This window comes from Pleurodeles waltl, chromosome 7, assembly GCF_031143425.1.
Source record: "Pleurodeles waltl isolate 20211129_DDA chromosome 7, aPleWal1.hap1.20221129, whole genome shotgun sequence".
NCBI lineage: Eukaryota > Metazoa > Chordata > Amphibia > Caudata > Salamandridae > Pleurodeles > Pleurodeles waltl.
Window position 1 is genome coordinate 1,337,386,505 of NC_090446.1, and position 22,310 is coordinate 1,337,408,814.

A 22,310-nucleotide genomic window follows, 5' to 3' on the forward strand; every position below is an offset into this window, starting at 1 on the left:
GAACCATTTGGTGATGTCATCACCATCTTCATATTTTGTTACAATCCCTTTGGGGATTTTTAGGATGTCAGGAGAATCTCTGACCCTATTTAAGTTGCTGCCACCATCGATGGGACCTAGGCCCATCTCTTTTCTTTCCCTTTCTATGGCTAGGAGCTGCTTTTCCAAAGCCAATCTTTTGACCATCCTGGCTAACAGGGGGTCATCTTCACTGGAGTTATCCTCAGTGATTTCAGAGGTGTTGGTCTCTCCTGTGAGGGAACCAGCATCTCTGACTATTATTTTTGGAGTTAGGGTTTGAGGGACCCTGTTCTCCCTAGATAGGACTGGTAGGGGGGAATTTTCCTCCAAGTCACTATCCTCTTCCTCTGAGTTGCCACCCTCAGAGGGGTTGGCCTTTTCAAACTCTGCCAAAAGCTCCTGGAGCTGTATTTTGGTAGGTTTGGGGCCCATTGTTATTTTCTTTATTTTACAGAGTGACCTTAGCTCCCTCATCTTAAGATGGAGGTAAGGTGTGGTGTCGAGTTCCACCACAGTCACATCTGTGCTAGACATTTTGCTTCTAAAAGTTGGAATACTTTTTAAGAATCTACAACTGGTTCTAGAATCTAATTCAAACTTTTACAAACTTTTAAACTCTAAAAGAAATGCTAAACAGGATCTAACACAAGGCCCTAGCAGGTCTTTTAAGAATTTAGAAAACTTTTCAAATTGCAAAAATCAATTTCTAATGACAATTTTGGAATTTGTCGTGTGATCAGGTATTGGCTGAGTAGTCCAGCAAATGCAAAGTCTTGTACCCCACCGCTGATCCACCAATGTAGGAAGTTGGCTCTGTATGTGCTATTTCAAAGTAAGGAATAGCATGCACAGAGTCCAAGGGTTCCCCTTAGAGGTAAAATAGTGGTAAAAATAGATAATACTAATGCTCTATTTTGTGGTAGTGTGGTCGAGCAGTAGGCTTATCCAAGGAGTAGTGTTAAGCATTTGTTGTACATACACATAGACAATAAATGAGGTACACACACTCAGAGACAAATCCAGCCAATAGGTTTTTATATAGAAAAATATCTTTTCTTAGTTTATTTTAAGAACCACAGGTTCAAATTCTACATGTAATATCTCATTCGAAAGGTATTGCAGGTAAGTACTTTAGGAACTTCAAATCATCAAAATTGCATGTATACTTTTCAAGTTATTCACAAATAGCTGTTTTAAAAGTGGACACTTAGTGCAATTTTCACAGTTCCTAGGGGAGGTAAGTATTTGTTAGGTTAACCAGGTAAGTAAGACACTTACAGGGCTTAGTTCTTGGTCCAAGGTAGCCCACCGTTGGGGGTTCAGAGCAACCCCAAAGTCACCACACCAGCAGCTCAGGGCCGGTCAGGTGCAGAGTTCAAAGTGGTGCCCAAAACACATAGGCTAGAATGGAGAGAAGGGGGTGCCCCGGTTCCGGTCTGCTTGCAGGTAAGTACCCGCGTCTTCGGAGGGCAGACCAGGGGGGTTTTGTAGGGCACCGGGGGGGACACAAGTCCACACAGAAATTTCACCCTCAGCGGCGCGGGGGCGGCCGGGTGCAGTGTAGGAACAAGCGTCGGGTTCGCAATGTTAGTCTATGAGAGATCTCGGGATCTCTTCAGCGCTGCAGGCAGGCAAGGGGGGGATTCCTCGGGGAAACCTCCACTTGGGCGAGGGAGGGGGACTCCTGGGGGTCACTCCTCCAGTGAAAGTCCGGTCCTTCAGGTCCTGGGGGCTGCGGGTGCAGGGTCTCTCCCAGGCGTCGGGACTTTAGGTTCAAAGAGTCGCGGTCAGGGGAAGCCTCGGGATTCCCTCTGCAGGCGGCGCTGTGGGGGCTCAGGGGGGACAGGTTTTGGTACTCACAGTATCAGAGTAGTCCTGGGGTCCCTCCTGAGGTGTCGGATCTCCACCAGCCGAGTCGGGGTCGCCGGGTGCAGTGTTGCAAGTCTCACGCTTCTTGCGGGGAGCTTGCAGGGTTCTTTAAAGTTGCTGGAAACAAAGTTGCAGCTTTTCTTGGAGCAGGTCCGCTGTCCTCGGGAGTTTCTTGTCTTTTCGAAGCAGGGGCAGTCCTCAGAGGATGTCGAGGTCGCTGGTCCCTTTGGAAGGCGTCGCTGGAGCAGGATCTTTGGAAGGCAGGAGACAGGCCGGTGAGTTTCTGGAGCCAAGGCAGTTGTCGTCTTCTGGTCTTCCGCTGCAGGGGTTTTCAGCTGGGCAGTCCTTCTTCTTGTAGTTGCAGGAATCTAATTTTCTAGGGTTCAGGGTAGCCCTTAAATACTAAATTTAAGGGCGTGTTTAGGTCTGGGGGGTTAGTAGCCAATGGCTACTAGCCCTGAGGGTGGGTACACCCTCTTTGTGCCTCCTCCCAAGGGGAGGGGGTCACATCCCTAATCCTATTGGGGGAATCCTCCATCTGCAAGATGGAGGATTTCTAAAAGTTAGAGTCACCTCAGCTCAGGACACCTTAGGGGCTGTCCTGACTGGCCAGTGACTCCTCCTTGTTATTCTCATTATTTTCTCCGGCCTTGCCGCCAAAAGTGGGGCCTGGCCGGAGGGGGCGGGCAACTCCACTAGCTGGAGTGTCCTGCTGGGTTGGCACAAAGGAGGTGAGCCTTTGAGGCTCACCGCCAGGTGTGACAATTCCTGCCTGGGAGAGGTGTTAGCATCTCCACCCAGTGCAGGCTTTGTTACTGGCCTCAGAGTGACAAAGGCACTCTCCCCATGGGGCCAGCAACATGTCTCGGTTTGTGGCAGGCTGCTAAAACTAGTCAGCCTACACAGATAGTCGGTTAAGTTTCAGGGGGCACCTCTAAGGTGCCCTCTGTGGTGTATTTTACAATAAAATGTACACTGGCATCAGTGTGCATTTATTGTGCTGAGAAGTTTGATACCAAACTTCCCAGTTTTCAGTGTAGCCATTATGGTGCTGTGGAGTTCGTGTTTGACAGACTCCCAGACCATATACTCTTATGGCTACCCTGCACTTACAATGTCTAAGGTTTTGTTTAGACACTGTAGGGGTACCATGCTCATGCACTGGTACCCTCACCTATGGTATAGTGCACCCTGCCTTAGGGCTGTAAGGCCTGCTAGAGGGGTGTCTTACCTATACTGCATAGGCAGTGAGAGGCTGGCATGGCACCCTGAGGGGAGTGCCATGTCGACTTACTCCTTTTGTTCTCACTAGCACACACAGGCTTGTAAGCAGTGTGGCTGTGCTGAGTGAGGGGTCTCTAGGGTGGCATAATGCATGCTGCAGCCCTTAGAGACCTTCCCTGGCATCAGGGCCCTTGGTACCAGAGGTACCAGTTACAAGGGACTTATCTGGATGCCAGGGTGTGCCAATTGTGGGATCAATGGTACATTTTAGGTGAAAGAACACTGGTGCTGGGGCCTGGTTAGCAGGGTCCCAGCACACTTCTCAGTCAAGTCAGCATCAGTATCAGGCAAAAAGTGGGGGGTAACTGCAACAGGGAGCCATTTCTTTACACAACCCAATGCAGAAAGAACTTCACAGAAGCCCAGGATCCCACACAATACCACAAACACATATGAGTCACAGACAACACAAGATATCAACTGCCATGCTACATGAAATTCCTGGTGCAAGCAACATCAAAATACTTACTCCTATTTTCTCTTTCAGCTGATCATGGTTACGGGATCAAGCCATGGATCATGACCCCATTCACCAACCCAAGCACAGCAGCAGAGCGTGCCTATAATGAGGTTCTTCAGAGGACACGCACCATTGTTGAAGGGACCTTTGGCATTCTGAAGTCCAGATTCAGGTGCCTGGACATCACTGGAGCCAGCCTCCTATATTCCCCAGAAATTTTCTGCAAGATCATTTTGACTTGTGCCATCCTGCACAATATTTGTGTTAGGAGGAAGATCCCCCTATATGAACCTGAACAAGAACTGCCTGAGGAGGAGGAGGAGGTGGAAAGTGCCCGGGGAAATGAGAGGAACATCCAAACACAGCTGCAGGAATGCGTCGCAGACAACAGATAGTTCAAAACTTTTTTAAACAATAGTTACTATAAATACATTGTTATGATATGGAATTAAACACCCTACTTTATCACTGAATCCTGCTCTGTGTAATTATTTATGCATCACATGTTCTTTAGGAACCAGAATATTACCTCAGGGAGCATGTCACGAAGACAAATCTGACTACTTCACATCACATTTGATGGGTATGATTGTACAGCAATCACACACAGTTTGTATAAAAACCATTTTTTCTATTTCACATTTGAAGGGCAAATTCATAGGACCATTGCTATGATAGACATCCATGTTGCCAACATGGTCTATTGTAGCATTGACACACAACCATGACATCATCAATCATAAGTTAAATAAGTGCATCATGCATGAGGCAGTGGATGTGAAATAGCATTAGTAACAGGAATGTATGACCAGACCCTTGACATCAGTAAGTGTGACATTAGCTATCTCTGCAAGGAGCTTGTCTGACAAGAGGTGCATCAATCCTGAAAATGGATAGCACAATTGTCCCAGGTAAGACAAGCAATGCTCATAAGACATGCCCTGCGCAGTCCATCACAGGTAATAATTCCTGCCACAGCCATGTTTTAAGTCTCTGACCTCCCTTCTCTAGGGGGCGCTGTAAATGGACTATCTGTAACCTGGGAATCATCATCTACACTCACCCAGACCACCATTCTAACTCCTGTTTGCTTCTCTTTTCAGTATGGCGTGCCATAGTACAACTACATTAGCCTGGATGGACTTCAGGTCCCATAATGCACTGCCTGGTAGTCGGTAAGACCTGTAATCTTCTGTCCATTGCTTCCCATGGGAAAACTCCGGTTGGCCCTTTATACTGGATACTCTCCTCCAGGACTTGTGAGAGACTGAAGCTGCACGCACCTTGAGCTCTCTCATGCAGCCCAGCCATTTGACTCTGCCCTGGCCTTGCTGCTGTCTGGAACTGCTTATAAGCTGCCATTCCCTGAAGCTCCTTGTTGTGCATTGCAGTACAATTCATTTGTGTACCAGAGCCCTTGTTGGATTGTGTTACAGTTCTGAGTGCCCCTGAAACTGCTCTCTGTTTCCACATTGTTGTTCCTGCTTGTTCCTGCTTGTTCCAGTCAGACTCTGCTCCCTGTTTCTCTGCCTTGTTCATGTTTATTCCTGACAGAGCCTGCTTCCTGTTAGCCAGACCGGTTCCAGTCTTTGCATCAGCCAGAGCCTGTTACCTGTGCCTGCATTTGCCTCATAGTTGGTTTCCATGCCCTCCATTTCCTCTTGGGGTATTGTGTCTGGTAAGTGTACGATCAGTCCTCAACTGTATAGAATAGTTTAATTTTGTATTTGTACTGCCACATGTTTTCCAGGGGGCTAATCCAGCCACCATCCTTTGTCTGGTTTTGCATGAATTCATGTGTGCCAAACAGTTACTGTGCTATGGCTGAATTCCTGGATTTGGTACTGTGCCTCCAGCCCAACAAACAAGGGCTGGTCATGTGTGTGTAAGGACAATCCATGTTTGTGCCCTGACGGTCCAGACACAGATTCACTTCTGCCGCCACCTTTTGATGGGGCTTGCGTGGTGAATAGCTGTGAGATTAATCTGCACAGAGGCACTGATGTTCCCTGTTGCTGTGGGAAGTTCAGAGCCCTACCCTGTGTACAAACATAGTGATGAGACCTGCGTGTTTGTTCATTACTGATCCGTAACATATTTGTCCACACCAAGGTTGCTCTGTCTTCACTCTTCTGTATTTTCTGCTGTACCATAGCTGTCCTGCCCCCTTGTTTGCCTTAAGCGGATCTTCGGCTTTAGGTCAAATCTGCTTTGAAAGATATCTGTGAACTCAAGAGTTGCCTCGACAGACTCCTGACTAGACCTGCACGAAACCGTTACACCATGGAGGCCAATACTGACACAGGGTACACACTTGAACTGGACTCTTTTGTGCGCTGCACCTCTGAAAATATCTGGACACATGCAGCCTGGGCTGCTGGTCCACCACAGCCAGAGGAGGAACATAGGTAATTTTCATTAGGCAAACGGACGTGTACATAACAATTTAATGATTGGAAATGAGGCTCTGAGTCGCAAACACTGTACCTACCAAACATGTTCAAATGCCTGACTTATGCACATGCGCATCCCCTCAAGGCTGGCTGCCATATTTTACATCCCCACCCGCACCCCCTTGGCCATCTCCCGCTGTACTCCCACAACTGTCCTTTCAAAGGTGGTCTCAGTGTCATCAGAGTCCTCAGCTGTGTTGGAGCTGACAGGTCATACTATTGGGGTGGTGGGTGGGTCCTCTGGGATGGCTGCTACATCTGTGCTCCTCCTTGCGACTGGAGGTGGGGTCTGGAGGGTTCCCAGGACATCTTGGAGGGTTTCCTGGCTGATGGTTGTCAGCTCGTCATCCATGTCATCAGGGTAGTCCAGGACAGGCAGATCCACAGGAGAGCCTCTGCAATGAGATATTGTATAATTAGTGTGTCTGTGTTGTGACAGTTGTAATGCGACGTCACTGACTTCCTAGTAGTGGAACATTGTAATCTGGGTTCCCGGTCATTGTTCCTGTCATTAATATTTGCATTTTCACATGCATGCCACATGTAGTGTGGGCAGTTTTGGAAATTATCTTTGTCACATTCTCTAGGTGTTAGTTCTGTCCAAATTGTGCCTGACCACCTTCTTGTCCAACTCAACCCTCCCTCTGCTACCATTAGCATGGTGAGGCCTTGCAATGCTTGTTGGTGTTCTGATGCCACATGTACCACACATATGGCCCTGACCCAGTCTATGATATTTCACATACACTTATACATTGCTGAGACCTAGCACATACCATGTACTTTCATTGGCATGACACGACACAGGTGTCAGCATTGGTAGTTTGTCATGTTGATGTTTGCGTATGTGTGCTACATTGCATTGCACTGATGGGCCTGGCAGAGTTCCATTTCCTCTTATGACTGTGCAGTGTGTTTCACTAGCTACACACACATATGTCCTCCACCTCAATGCTGTTGTCTTAGCAGTATGACAGTTGAGATGTTGTAAGGTGGCATTGCAGCTATTACGGAGAAGTGTGGCTCAATGGTTAGAGCGGCAGACCCTGATGCAGAAATCTGGCCCGGGACCAGTGTTCAATTCCTGCCTCGGCGGGTCTTGGGCTCAATTTCCTCGGACCTGATAATTCTTGCATCGGTGCCTAATCTAATTCATGGGTCCCACTCTGTAACTCTGGGCAATAGCTTGCTTAATCTCCACAACGGCCCCAACAGCGCTGGGATGCCTGGTTTCACCTTGGAGGTTGCCCAGGAGTGGGCACCTCACAGGGAAAAGCCAGGAGGGGTTTTGCTTTACAACTCGGCGCAATGGTTAGCATAAAAATATGACTCTAACCACTTCTTAGCTCCACCGTGCGTCAAAGTATAAATGGCATTAGCCTGCGTTACATTTTTTGATGCAAAACTGCGTTAGCGCAGTTTTGCGTCAAAAAGTATAAATATGGCCCTTTATCTATTGTGCATTCGACTTGCTATTCCACTATGTGCCTGACTCACTGTATCTGTGGTATTTTGTTACCACTACTTTTTGGGGTAGATCAATTTATTCTCAAGGCTGCTTTCTGGTTTCCTTTTTCTTGTTCAGTTATTATTACTCTCCTGTCACCCGCATTAAGCGTTATCCAAGCAACCAGCATAATTTACATCACTTGGTCTGTGTATATGGGTGAATGCATGTCAGGTGATGTGTGTGCATGGATGCCGGCTTCATTGTTGGTCTGGGTGTCTCTTGGTGTGGTCGTCTTTGTATGAATGCATGTTGCTGGGTGCATGTGTGCATTTATTCCATATATATCAATGTGTTAATGCGTACTAATCAGTGGTCAAACATATGGCTTTGTCAATGTTTGTTTAAATTGAAAAAAAAATCACTAACCATTCAGGTTTGCATTAGAAGATGATTACTGCACGCTTAAAAATATCTTCATATGTATGTATATAGCATTTCTGTTGCACAAACCTTGCCAAGTGGAGCGCTGCTGAGGGTCAAATACTAGGATATAGTCAATGAGTTATAGGAGAGGTAGCTGGTTTGTGGACGGTTAATACATTATGATGCAGTGTTCTTTAATGTGGCATTCAAACATAAAAGGACTGTCTCAACACAACAAGAATCATCTACACTTCCGGACAAGAGTTAATGTCTGGAAGCAGAATCTAGAGACCGTTTTGTAACAGATCTTCAAGCGTTTCACATCAATCTAATATAAAACTATTGAACTATAATATAGACTACCACTAAATCATTAAGATATAACATATTTATCCGTAAGTAGTATTCAGTATAGTAACTACAGTTCTGTTTTGTAAGTCGAGGTGAAAAAAAGTTGGTAATTTGCTAAGTAGCCTGTATAACCATATAGAGCGGTACCGCCTTACCTCGCTAAAGATTAGTGAAACATGGCCTCACAGCCACTTGGACAATAGGATTGACAGCATGGGGCCTCAGGGAACGGCCAGCTACTGGGCTTGCAGCGTAGTGACTGGCCTGTGTATTTCCACTGCGCTGTCATTCGCACTGTCTGTGTACCCACGGGCCAACCGCTACATCACAATACTGCGGCTGCCTGAGGAGCAACATTGAGGTTGTTCAGCCAGCCTGGGTGTAGAACACAATGGTCTGTCAGGCACTTGGGCTCTCCATTGTGATCCCTAGTTCGGGCCGAGTACCCTCCCCCTTGTAAACTCTAAAACCCATGCACTTGTGAATGAGAACTTGCCTTACAATACACGTGCAGAATCACCAAACTGACAAGCTCTGTGGCGCTGCCTCCTGCTCTGTCGACCTAGACAATTGAGGTGTGGCTTGCCTCACATCCACAAAGAAGGTCTACTTCTACTGGCACATCTTCCACCCTGCAAATTGACTTTGTTGTAGACATTGGTGAACCTCAAAATGAAATGGCATCCTGCTTAACATTTGAAGTGGGCTCCAGAAATTCTTCCCCTACTCTGTTCATTGGAGCTTTCCCCCCAAAACCATTTTTTTTAAATGACATGAACGTAAGAGCCGTAGCCAGTATCTAGAGCCATCAACTTTATTGACAGGAAGGTTCTTATTTGACATCAGTGTTTGATGCCACTGGGGTTTGAGACTCACATTTGAATCAGAGTGACTTGAATCCATACAGTGGTATGTCACTGTAAACCAATACCCAGATTGTTTAGTCTACTTGTGAATATAGGAGAGAGAACCAGATTCATATTTAGTTTAAGCAGTATGGAATGCTCCGTACGGATGCCCACTATCGAGTCATAACTGCTGAAGGATGGCTTTCTGCTCCTTTTTCCTTTATACTAAGGTTTTTGCAGTTCCCAGAAGTTTCAGGCTAAACCTGGTCCTCTCTTGCAACATGCCCCATAGTACCATGGACCACACTTTCGGTGCTATATTTAAAATGTGTCATGTGGCCTGACTAGATTACTAAGCCTGTGGCCGACCTCATAGAGAAGCCCATGTAAGGGGCAGGCGAGGTGCATCTGTGCATACCATGCTGGGCATTAACTCTGCTCCCAACAGTTATATTAACACTCTGCGATTCTGACTGCGGAAATGGAAATCTGCTATCCTTTGAAGGCCTCTATCTGTTCTTCTGCAGCTTGTCCCATGGACTCGCACAGGAATCCTGCATCATGGACATCGATGAAGCAAGATTTCTGCAAGTCCTTTCTACCAGCCTCTTTTCACTGAGATGGGTTGATACCTGTAGCTGGGGGCAAAGAATTGGCTAAATTGCATCTCAGATGCTGTGCTGTCACTGTGAGATGACCTAGCAATCAATTCGTTTGGTCCTGTTTGTTTAATTCTGGACTTCCTTTTAACAAATTAGTTCAGTTGAAGTTACAACTTTTCTTCCAATGGAACCAATTACACAAATACACCTTGTAAAAATAATTTGTAAAAGAAAGCTTCAGGAGATTATATATTATGTTCACCATGCATGAAGTTGTGGGTCAACCTTAAGGGTGTCCAGGCTTAAAGTGGGATAAAAAAGGGGATCTCAAAAAGGAGTGTGGCTTAAGAGGCGTAACTAGGAATTCTTTCCAAGAGGCATGGTCTGTATAATTGAAGCCATGGCTTAAAACATGTAAACTAAAATCCTGTGCTTTTCATAGTAAGTCACCCAACTAGTATTTCGGTGCTTCTTTGGGCTTTTTCTTATTACATCCAGGCATATAACAAAGTATCGTACATGCACCTGAAATAAGACAAACCTATTTGCTTTGCCATGGATTGCTGCCAGTTTCAGATAAATAGGTAACGGCAGTATCTTGTTGTGAACAATTAGAATTGACAATGTTTAAAATCTGAATATATGAGACTGTGAAATAAACTATTTATGGTTTGTGAAAGAGGCTGTAGTCTTTGGGTTGTCTTACACCTCCATTCTTTCCATAACATCACTTTTCTCTGCAGTCTCTCTGTTAGGCATTTATGCTCTTTTTCTCCCCAATTCTTTTCAAAATCTTTCATCCGTATATCTCACACCTCAGCTCTTCCAGATTCAATTCTTTTTTTCACCCTCTCCTCCTTGTACTTCCCTGCATCCCCTTCCCTTCACCACCCCTACACACACTCACCTGTAAGCACTGTATTCTGTTTTATTTTCACTCTGATAGCATTTAACAGTTGTGTATCACCAGCCCACACTTTTTCATAGAATCGAAATGTTCACACCTTACTATTGTTCTGTGTGCTCTGCAGAGAGCTAAAGATTGGATGAGTGTGTTTTAACTCACACTGCCCTTGACCTGAACTCCAGAGCTCTCAATTGTGGCTTGTTATAAACACCCACCCACACCCTGAACTCACACAGACACCTAGAGGGGATCCGGTACCCAGTACTACTATTCAAAACTACTACACTGAACAAAAATAACTACAGAAAAACAACACCCTAAAAACACTAACACTTGTAGGGAATGCACGCTTAAGCAAACGTGAAATGTAAAGAACTTCATGAATTACCTTAACATATTTAACTTCAGTGTTAAAAAATGGATCAGTGTTTACTTGCACATTTAAGGGCATGAACATAGAGCCCAATGTGGATACATTTCGATATCTTGTTTTAATTACTGCCTGGTCTGAGACCTGTAATAACCAGGCTCACTTAAAGGCCCGAGAGTGTCATATGAGGAAGATGCAGGAAATTAGTTGCTGTGCTTTGTATGTGCTATGACACCAAACAACCAAAGAATGGGATGGGCATGCAGGGAGGACTCTAGTTTACCAACAGTTAAATTAGGTAATTCTTTCAAAGAGAGAATGGATTGGATAAGCGCAGACTCAAGCATTCCATCACTCAGTGGAAGTGATCGCTTCAAGGAGAGACCAGGAATTTGATGGGTGTGACCTCATCAAGTTTTTTCCCAACTAGGATTTGATTTCCCCCTGCAGAAGGACTGGAGGCCAGGTCCCTCATTATGAGTGGGCTGTTAAATAGGCCCGATTTTACCCACTCATGGAGTTACCAATAACAAGGTACCAGGGTCCTCCATGGATGGGAAAAATCTGGTCCATTAAGAAATAAGGAATTTTCAGGGGGTTGAGTAATTGCTCATTTTGGGTTGGACATCCCCCTAGAATGTTCGAGTGAAAGTTAAGAGATCTGCAATGTTCCTGTGGATCTCATAATACCGATGGAGCTGATAACTACTGTTAATAACACCATATGGAAATAAGGGAACACTCCTAACAAGGGCATAAGTGGGCATGCAGCCTTTGTAGATTCAGCTCTCTGCTAGTCCATCCCAGTATCCATGTATGTCTGAATGCGTGATTTCTTTCACTGCATGTGTGGGTGTGTGTTTAAGCGTGCAAGTATATTGACTTTGGGTGCACCAGTGCCTGTATCTGTTCAGTGGGCCTGTGTATCTGTTGCCCTCCATACACATGTGCCTTAATGTCTGTTGATCTGTGAATATGTTTGTTGATCTCTGTGCCTGAGTGTCTGTATGTTTGCATATTTGCGTGCAACACAATAACCGCACCTCAGTGGTCATCATGCACGACAGGGAAACCCTTCCCACATAGGAGCAAAACAAAAACAACATCCTTCCAACAACACACCTGTTAGACCTGACAGCCTTAGGGTAGTCACCCCTAACTTTTTGCCTGCCTCCCTCCACTTTTTGGACACTGTTTTTGCTGGTTTTTAGACTCTGCGCACATTACAACTGCTAACCAGTGCTAAAGTGCATATGCTCTCTCCCTTAAAACATGGTAACCTTGATTCATACCTGATTGGACTATTAATTTACTTATAAGTCCCTAGTAAGGTGCACTTCATGTGCATAGGGCTGGTAAATTAAAGGCTACTAGTGGGCCTGCAGCACTGGTTGTGCCACCCACTTAAGTAGCCCCTTTTCCTTGTCTCAGGCCTGCCATTGCAAGGCCAGTGTGCGCAGTTTCACTGCCACCTCGACTTGCCATTTAAAAGTACTTGCCAAGCCTAGAACTCCCCTTTTTCTACATATAAGTCACCCTTAATGTGTGCCCTAGGTAACCCCTAGAGCAGGGTGCTGTGTAGGTAAAAGGCAGGACATGTACCTGGGTAGTTATATGTCCTGGTAGTGTAAAACTCCTAAAATCGTTTTTACACTACTATGAGGCCTGCTCCCTTCATAGGCTAACATTGGGGCTGCCCTCATACACTGTTGAAGTGGCAGCTGCTGATCTGAAAGGAGCAGGAAGGTCATATTTAGTATGGCCAGAATGGTAATACAAAATCCTGCTGACTGGTGAAGTCGGATTTAATATTACTATTCTAGAAATGCCACTTTTAGAAAGTGAGCATTTCTTTGCACTTAAATCTTTCTGTGCCTTACAATCCACGTCTGGCTGGGCTTGGTTGACAGCTCCTTGTGCATTCACTCAGACACACCCCAAACACAGGGTACTCAGCCTCACTTGCATACATCTGCATTTTGAATGGGTCTTCCTGGGCTGGGAGGGTGGAGGCATCAAAATATAGGTGATACACTGTTCCAACCATGTAAAACAGAAGATAGTGACCGGGGTCCTAAATTCTAGGAGGAAGAGGCCTCACACACCCATAGGGTGTCATGCTTCATCATCGGCACTGCTCCTCGTCAGACCGGCTCTGCAATGTCTGACGGGCACCACCCCTGGTAGGGGGGCTCTTTGCCGGAGATCTTTTTATATGGTGGTGCCGTGACCCCAAAGGTGAAAGAAGTGTCAACGGAGATCAGAAGAGAATGTGGTTTAAAATTGACTCTCAAAACCGCCACTGAGACAGTAGTTTTTATTAGACCAGATGGACAGTCAGGGCCAAGGTTAAAAAATAATAAAGTCAGAAGAGTGAATAAAGAAATTAAGATCAATCACTCTATAGCGAAAAATATATCAAAGGGAGGAGTCTGGGGATTTTCCACAGCCTACCCTCTCATGGGTCAACATGTTTCGCACCCTGGTGGTCCAAACGGATCCAGTGATGCTTCATCAGGACCTTATGTGACTATGTGTATCTCCTGAATGATAAGGGCCACATATATTTCCATACAAGGTGTATAGGTTACTGTAGGCCCGAAAGTACCTGGGGGGAGTAACAATCACTTACATAAATATGGAACCAATAATTCCTAACTCGCGCCCGTCCTAAATTTGTAGACGAGCATCCTAGGAACACAAAGACCAATGGTCCCGCGCTAAATGACGTTTGTCAAAGCTGCTCTGGCCAGGCGGCAACCTTCCGAAGTGTGAAGCATGACACCCTATGGGTGTGTGAGGCCTCTTGCTCCTAGAATTTAGGACCCCGGTCACTATCTTCTGTTTTACATGGTTGGAACAGTGTATCACCTATATTTTGATGTTTCCACTAGGAGGACATACACTGGACCATAATTCCTCCTGATCCCTTTTTTTTTAGTGTGGGAGGGTGGAGGGCCTGCTCTCATACAAAGGACTGCCACACCCCCTACTAGGACCCTGGCAGACAGGGTTGAACTGAAAGGGGACCTGGTGCACTTCTTAGCCACTCTTTGAAGTCTCCCCCACTTCAAAGGCACATTTGGGTATAAAACAGGGCCTCTGCCCTACCTCATCAGACACTTGCTGGAGAAGAAACCTGAACCAGAAACGACATCCTGCCAAGAAGAACTGCCTGGCTGCTCAAAGGACTCACCTGCCTGCTTTCTACAAAGGACTGCTGTCTTGCTGTTGCCCTGCTGCCTTGCTGAACTCTTGTCTGGCTGTGAAAGTGCTCTCCAAGGGCTTGGATAGAGCTTGCCTCCTGTTCCCTGAAGTCTCAGGACCAAAAAGACTTCTCTTTTTCACTTGGACGCTCCGTGCGCTGAAAATTTCGACGCACAGCTTGTTCCGCGGCGAGAAAAACGCCGCACTCCGAAGCTGACCGCCGCAACGCTCTGGGGACGATCGAAAATCCGACGCACGGCTTCGCAAGGATAACGCCGCCCGACCTCTAGAGGAGAAATCGACGCGTCGCCTGCCGTGAGATCGTAATTTCAACGCGCAGCCCCGCAGACCGACATCTAGAGGAGAAATCGACGCGACGCCTGCTGTGAGATCGTAATTTCGACGCGCAGCCCCGCAGACCGACGCGCAGCCGGAGAACAAGCAGGAAAATCCACGCACAGACCCGGGACATCTGGAAATCCCCGCGATCCACAGAAAGAGACTGTCCGCGCGCCGGAAAACGACGCACGACTTCCCCGCGTGGAAAATAACGACGCGAGTCCGTGTGTGCTGGGGAGAAATCGACGCACACACCCTTTTTCCACGCACCTCTTCCTTTGTGGCCCTCTGAGGAGATTTTTACACTCTAAACCAGGTACTTGTGCTTGAAAGAGACTTTGTTTATCTTCTAAAGACTTAAGACACTTTATATCACTTTTCAGTGATATCTCTACAATTTCACATTGCAACTTTATTCTTTTTGACCTACAATTATCCTGATAAATATTATATATATTTTTCTAAACACTGTGTGGTGTATTTTTGTGGTGCTATATGGTGGTATTGTATGATTTATTGCACAAATACTTTACACATTGCCTTCTAAGTTAAGCCTGACTGCTCGTGCCAAGCTACCAGAGGGTGGGCACAGGATAATCTTGGATTGTGTGTGACTTACCCTGACTAGAGTGAGGGCTTTTGCTTGGACAGGGGGTAACCTGACTGCCAACCAAAAAACCCATTTCTAACAACACCCGACATGGTGTAGCATGTTACTCATGTAGGCAAGCGCCTCACATAAGCATAGTAAGCACAAAATAATTTCTGCAGTACAATACAATGCAATACACTATACAGAGAGCTGACCTATATTTGCAAATCACTCAATAGAATAAAATGTATTGTTTAGGAGTGAGGTTAGGTGGAGTGGAAGGGTTGGTGTGTACCTTTGGGGACAGCATTAGGTCTCACCAGATTTTTCACCAGTGATATAAAAATCTTTGGCAAGTCCTGTGCAGAGACAGAAAGTGTAAACCTGATTTATAATCTTATTTTGAAAGCTGTGGAAATTCACAAATCTGCTGCAAATATTTTGCAACCAATTTCGGATTTAGCATGACTTTGTTCTTGATGTTTTTCTGCATACACAAATTCCTCCCATTATTCATTGAGGAACTTTGCCTTGGGAAAACAGGTTGGAAAGAGGGAGACTGTGTTTAATTTTGTTTCGATAAAAACACATTTTGCATGTTGTCTTTAAAAGCGACAGAGAAAACTCTGGGCACAGCTCTACTGGAAATAGTGTGCAATATAATTGCTCCAGAGACAACTCTATTAGCATTCATTTCAGATTAAGGCCCAAGTCTTTGGTGGTCAAGGAGGCATGACTTCTGATTGTGGTTTCTTGGTTTGAGCAATGTATGGGAACATCAAAAATGTCAGCACCTGCCACTTTCTCTCATCCAGCGGCAAAATGCATTGCTAGAATCGGGCTCTAAACCAGTTAGCAATGGTATATTAAAAAACATAAAGGATTCTTCTTTGATTGTTGTAGGTTGAGAATGGAAGCATGGCTTGGTAATATTGCCCTGATTACTTACCGGTAATCCTCATTACTCTTAGTCCTACTCGTCCTTGACCCAATCCTTATGTCATGAGGTTATCCCCTATCCGAACAGGAAACAAAACAGAAAACACTCTTTTGCCCCACCCACACTCCAGGTCAGGCATAAAACCACCTACCAATAGGAGGATGTCCTGGCATACCAAGTACACAAAGGCCTGAACCAGGAGGGCGGGAGGGAACCAGGATTGGGTTGGGGACGACTAGGACCAAGAGTAATGAGGATTACTGGTAAGTGATCAGGGCATTACCTCTACGCCCCTCGACCCAGTACTTACGTCATGAGGCATACCAAAGCAAACCCAAAAAGAAGGCCTTTGTGTAGGCCAGGAAAGAAAAAAAAAGCACACATCACAAGCAGAAATTAAATGCAGTCCTCCTTAATGAAGACAAAAAAACTGTCAGAATGAAGGGTCACGTGCAATCGCCTGCAGAATCCCATGACCAAAATTCCCAGTGGCCGGTTGAGCACCGTTCTACCAATAGTGTTTGATGAAAGTGGAGTCTGAAGCCCAGGTTCCTGCCCTACAAATCTCTGCCAAAGAGCCCCCTTTGAAAAATGCCAAGCAGGCCAAGAGTCTCCTAGTGGACCGTGCCTGGTCAGACACGGGACAAGGCAACTCAGCTCATTTTATAAGCCAGGACCATTGTCTCCTTAAGCCAACAGCAGAGTGTCAATTTGGAGGCTGCCTTACTTTAACCGGCAACCCCAAAAGGCACCAACTGTCAGAGGACCTCAAAGGGGCAGTACGTTCCACATAGACAGAGCACGTTTCACCTTCAAGGTGTGGAGCAGAACCTCTTCCAGAGAAGAAGAAGGACAAAAGGCAGAAAGAATCAGCTCCTGGGAAGAATGGAAAAGGGAAGCAACTTTAGGAAGAAACGCCGTATCCAGACAGAGGACTGCAGCATCCTCCAGAAATCTCAGTAAAGGAGGGGAACAGAGCAAAGCAGTCAACTCCCCCAACTGCCTTGCCGAAGTAATAGCCTCCAAAAAGGCCACCTTGCAGGACAGAAATTTCAGATCAACAGAGGACAGAGGCTCAAAAGGAGCAGACTGAAGGACATGAAGAACAACAGAAAGGTTCTAAGGAGAAACAGATGATCTCACCACAGGTGGAGAAAGGAAAAAACTCTGAAACCTCCAAGATACCAAAGTAGAACAGCAGCAGACCATGAGTCAGGATCTCTAAGGGCCCGGATAGCAGCCCATTGACTCTTGAGGGTGGAAAGGGCATACCCCTTACTGAAACCGTCCACAAAAAACTGTAGAAGAGTGGAGACTGGACAAGAAACACGAGAAAAGTTGTGAAGGGAACACCAAGAAGCAAAATGAGCCCAATGCTTACAATAGGAGGAGAGTGTAGACTGCCTCCTAGAACCCTGCTCCAAGGACACAAGATGATCTGGCAAACCATCCCTCAGCAGAGCTCTCCATTCAACATCCAGACTGCAAGCGTCAGGGAAAGTGGAAGAGAGGGAACCAGTTGTCTCAAGGGGGAGGGAACCTGTGGAAGAATCCAAGGAGGAAGAACTGCTAGGCTCGGTAGCAATGGAAACCAGGACCTGGGGGATCCACGAAGGGAGGACTGCCACCACCCAAGCCCCCTTCAGCCTCACCTTCAGGAGAAAGAACTGGACAAGAGGAAACGGAGGAAAAGCATAGAACAGACCTAGGGGCCATGAAACTAACAGAGCGTCCACGCCTCAGGCACCTTCCTCCGGGCTCAGATCCAGGCGGGGATACCCAAACCTCCTGCAAATCATGCGAAGCACATGAGGTGAGAGCCTCATGTCCAGAGAAGATGGGAACTTCCAAATCAGAGAGTCGGCGACCACATTGTCCACTCCCCTGATATGCTGGACACCAAGGGACTGCAGATGACTCTCCGCCCACTGTGCAATGGAGCAAGCCACCAGACTGTGGGTACTGCCCTGATGGTTGATATAGGCCACAGTCATCGTGTTGTCTGAACAAACCAACACATTGCAACCCAACAGGTGAGGCTGAAAATGACATAGGGCCCTGTCCACTGTGCTGACAACTCTCTCCAATTGGACGAATGATGAGCATAGTCCCTGGATCACCCGGGGCCCCATAGTAGCACCCCAGCCCAAGAAGCTGGCATCCGGCACCAGCACCACAGGAGAAGAGCGATGCATCAACACCTACCTGGCCAGATTCGAGGTGTCCAGCCACCAGTGGAGATAGGGGACCACCGCCGGGGATAGAGGCACCAACTGCAGCAGGTGAAGAGAGGCCCAAGGTACTGTGAAGACAGCTGCAGCCATAGGACCCTGAACTTCCATCCATAGTCTCAGGGGGGCTAAAGACTGACTTAACAATGACTGAACTAGGCCCTGTAACTTTCGGAATTCAGAATAAAACCATGGTTGTTCAGTATATTAATGGTCTGTTCCAGATCCAGCTCGGACACCTGGAAGGATGGAGCCTGAAGAAGACAGTTGTCTAAGTAAGGGAATATGGAAATCTCCTGAAGATGGAGAGAAACCACCAGCGAGGCCACAACCTTTGTAAATACCCATGGGGATGAATAAAGACCGAAGGGCAGGACACAAAACTGCCAGTGGTGACCCACCACAGTGAACCTCAGAAACTGTTGTGACTCCAGAGCCACCGAGACGTGAAAGTAAGCATCCTGGAGATACCAACATGGCCAGGACACCGTCCTTCTGCATCAATGGAATAATGCATTGGAGCATCTCCATTTTAAACTGAATTTTCAGTACTGACCCTTTCAGGCCCTTCAGATTAATCACAATCCTGAAACTCCCCACCAGCTTCGGCACCAGAAAAATAATTGAATACACTCTCAAGCCTCTCTCGGCCGGGTGAGTGGGTACAATAGCTTTCTTCATCAAAAGGGACTGGATATCGAACAACAATGCATGAAGTTTAATCGGATCTTGTGGCACAGGTGTCATCATAGTTCTGGAGGGCATTGGACAGTGAAGGAACTCCAACCAGTAGCCCCTCTCCAAAACGTCCAGTACCCACTTGTTCGACGTGGTAAGGCACCAAGGGGGTTATTCTAACTTTGGAGGAGTGTTAATCCGTCCCAAAAGTGACGGCAAAGTGACGGATATACCACCAGCCGTATTACGAGTTCCATAGGATATAATGGACTCGTAATACGGCTGGTGGTAAATCCGTCACTTTTCCGTCACTTTTGGGACGGATTAACACCTCCTCCAAAGTTAGAATAACCCCCCAAGTGTCCAGGAAACCAATGAAGTCTCCCCCCTATTACAGATGGAGCCCCAAGGTGGGTGTCTGTTGCATAATCAGGACCGTTAAAAGTCAGTGCCTGGGTCAGGGTGGGATTTCTTCTGAAATTTTCCAAACAATTCTTTAGCATGGTATTTCTGACTCCCTGCTGCCTGCCTGTGGGAAGGCTGCCGAATAGACCTAGAGGTGGACCCTCCCAAGGATGGTCTAGACTTCTGAGGCTTCCAGAATGACATTGAATGCTTCAGCTCCTTAAACACACAATGTAACTTCTCCTCCAACTCATGCCCAAAGAGACGTGATCCTACAAAAGGCAGACGCAGGGCCATGTAACGTTGGGCAGCATCCATATTCCAACCCTTCAAATAAAGGTTACGACGGGCCGCCACTGAAGCACCAGAGGAGAGTGCGGAAACCCTCACAGAGTCAAAGGCAATATCTGATAAAAATTCAGCCTGCTGCTCCATAGACTCAAGTAGATCTGTGTATGAACCCCCCTCCTGCATGGTGGTTAACAAGGTTTTGAATCCAGGCAAAAGGGACTGAGACACATAAGCCCTATACACATCAGCCCGTAAAGCAGGATGTGCCCTCGCATACACCTTCACAGAAGAGTCCACCTTCTTGTCAGCCCCATCCTTCAGTGTGTTTTCCTCAGCCATGGAAGACCTACCCACCAGACTGGCTACCACAGAAACCACTTGCATAGAATCAGGTAACTTCTCCCCCATGTCTTCCAAGGGGTAAAGATTGGCCATAAAAACGAGGCAGAGCAATACAGTCAGGATCTTTCCATTCCTGTATAACCACATCCAGAACAAACTGAAGCAGTGGGAGGTCCACACTAGGTAGTCTCTTAAACTGTGGCAACCCTGAGTCCTGAAAGGTCCCAGGGACAGCGTAGTCTGGGAAACCCATATTAACACATACATGACTCAATAAGACAGGCTGCAGTTCTTTAGAAGTATACTTCCCCCTCCGGTCTGTGCAGTGCGAGGAGTCCTCAGAGGAAGAAGAACCAGAAACATCCGAGTATAAGTCCTGTGTCTGAAAAGTACAGGAACCAGAATTCTTCTTCTTCAAGGAGGATAAAGTTTCCACAATCAACCATCTCAGTTTCTCTTCCTTGTTTGTTTTTGTCTTCCTAGGGGGAGGGAAAAAAGGCAACCCAACTGGAGAGGAGTAAGAAAAGGAAGCAGTGGAGCTGGGGGAACAATGGCACCTCTTAGCGGTATGTTTTCCCATCATAATCAGGGTCTAACCAATAACAAAAAACAATACCATCACCAACAACAGTGCCCAAGCATCTGCGCCTCTAATATTGCTGTCGCGCTAACCAAACAGCTGATGCACCATTTGTCCGGCCCAGGAATGCAGAAGCAGCGACCCTCCAGAAAACATAACCACTTCAAAAGAGGCGGGTCCAAACGTGGGCTAGGAATACTGCAGAACACAGGCACCTGCTCTAGAAAACGAAGTGGGAACTCTTCAGCTAAACCAACGTATGCCCTGACACTGCCCAGGAGAAATGCCAAGGTAACCTCCTAACCGGTTCCCCGCACCACACGGGCAATGAAACTGGTCGCTGCCACAGAGGAACTGAACCGAGCGTCAACCATCCTATGCACATGGACGGAGTGCTCTGGGCAGCCACGGGTCCAACCAGCAGGAGCCTCCAGTCACCGCCCAATCAGTGCCAAGACATACCTGCTGACAGCATGGGTGGCCTGTGCTGTCCTGCCGTCACTCTCTGCTCCCATGGAGGTCTCAGGGTCCCCTAGACCCGCAAAAGGGGGAACCCTGCAACAAGATGGAGGCGAATCCCAGCAGTCACCCTAGCATCACTTGTTCGCCCCGTTCCAAACAGGAAATAAAACAGGACATCTTCCTATTGGTATGTGGTTTTATGCCTGGCCTGGAGGGTGGGTGGGACAAAGGAGTGTTTCCTGCTTTGTTACTGTTCGGATAAGGGATAACCTCATGACGTAAGGACTGGGTCAAGGACGAGGGACGTAGAGGTAATGTTGATTCAGTATGACATCAGCTCCCCATTAGGGGTAGGAGTAACTTGTGTAATACTGTGCAGCCTAATCAAACAGAATTACCTAAAAATTCAGTAAGATAACAGGGAATTGCACGTAAAGAGTAATTCTGCATTTAGCGCTGTTTTCTTTGCGCAAAAATGTTCCCTTGTGTCCAAAATTAATGTGAGGATGCATTTTGTGCGAAGGAATAGCGCTGAATGCCACAGAACACTAGTAGCAGTGCGAGCATTCGCTCACGCTCACTAAATGTACTCTTGGGGTAGGATTTTCCCCCAGTTTACTCCAGGCATTTAGCACTAGTTTATTAGCACAAAATGGACATGAGGGTGCATTTTGTGCTAAGAAAATATCGCTATATTCAAAACAACACAAAGAGCAGCACTGTTTGAGCTTGCTAAATTTACTGTTGTTTTGGTGCTGATTCCCCTCCCAAATTACTCTGAATTACGCGAGCAGACGTAATTGCGTAATTATTGGTAATTCCATGTCAAGGAGTAAAGTGGATTTATCAAATTTACTCCAATTACTCTGTAATTAAAATTACATAAAGGCCTGCTCCCCACATGCTTCCCCTCTGCAGGCGGAGAGCTGGTGGAGTTGGAGACAATTCAGTGTTAATGTGTCGAAGAGTAGGCTCTCAGGGTGTTTCCCATTTTTGCCATGATCGTGGCTTAGACCCACTGAGCCACTCCGATACTGTCTAGCCCCCGTCCTGTCCAGCGGTCTCACCAGTGGCCGCCTGCGCCTGGCTTAGAGGACACTATGTACGATGCAAGCCACTTAATAACCCTCGTGATAGTCCCTGGGAATTGGTGGCATGTTTTGACGTTAAGCAGATAGGATTAGTGATTGAAACTGTGTCGTTTT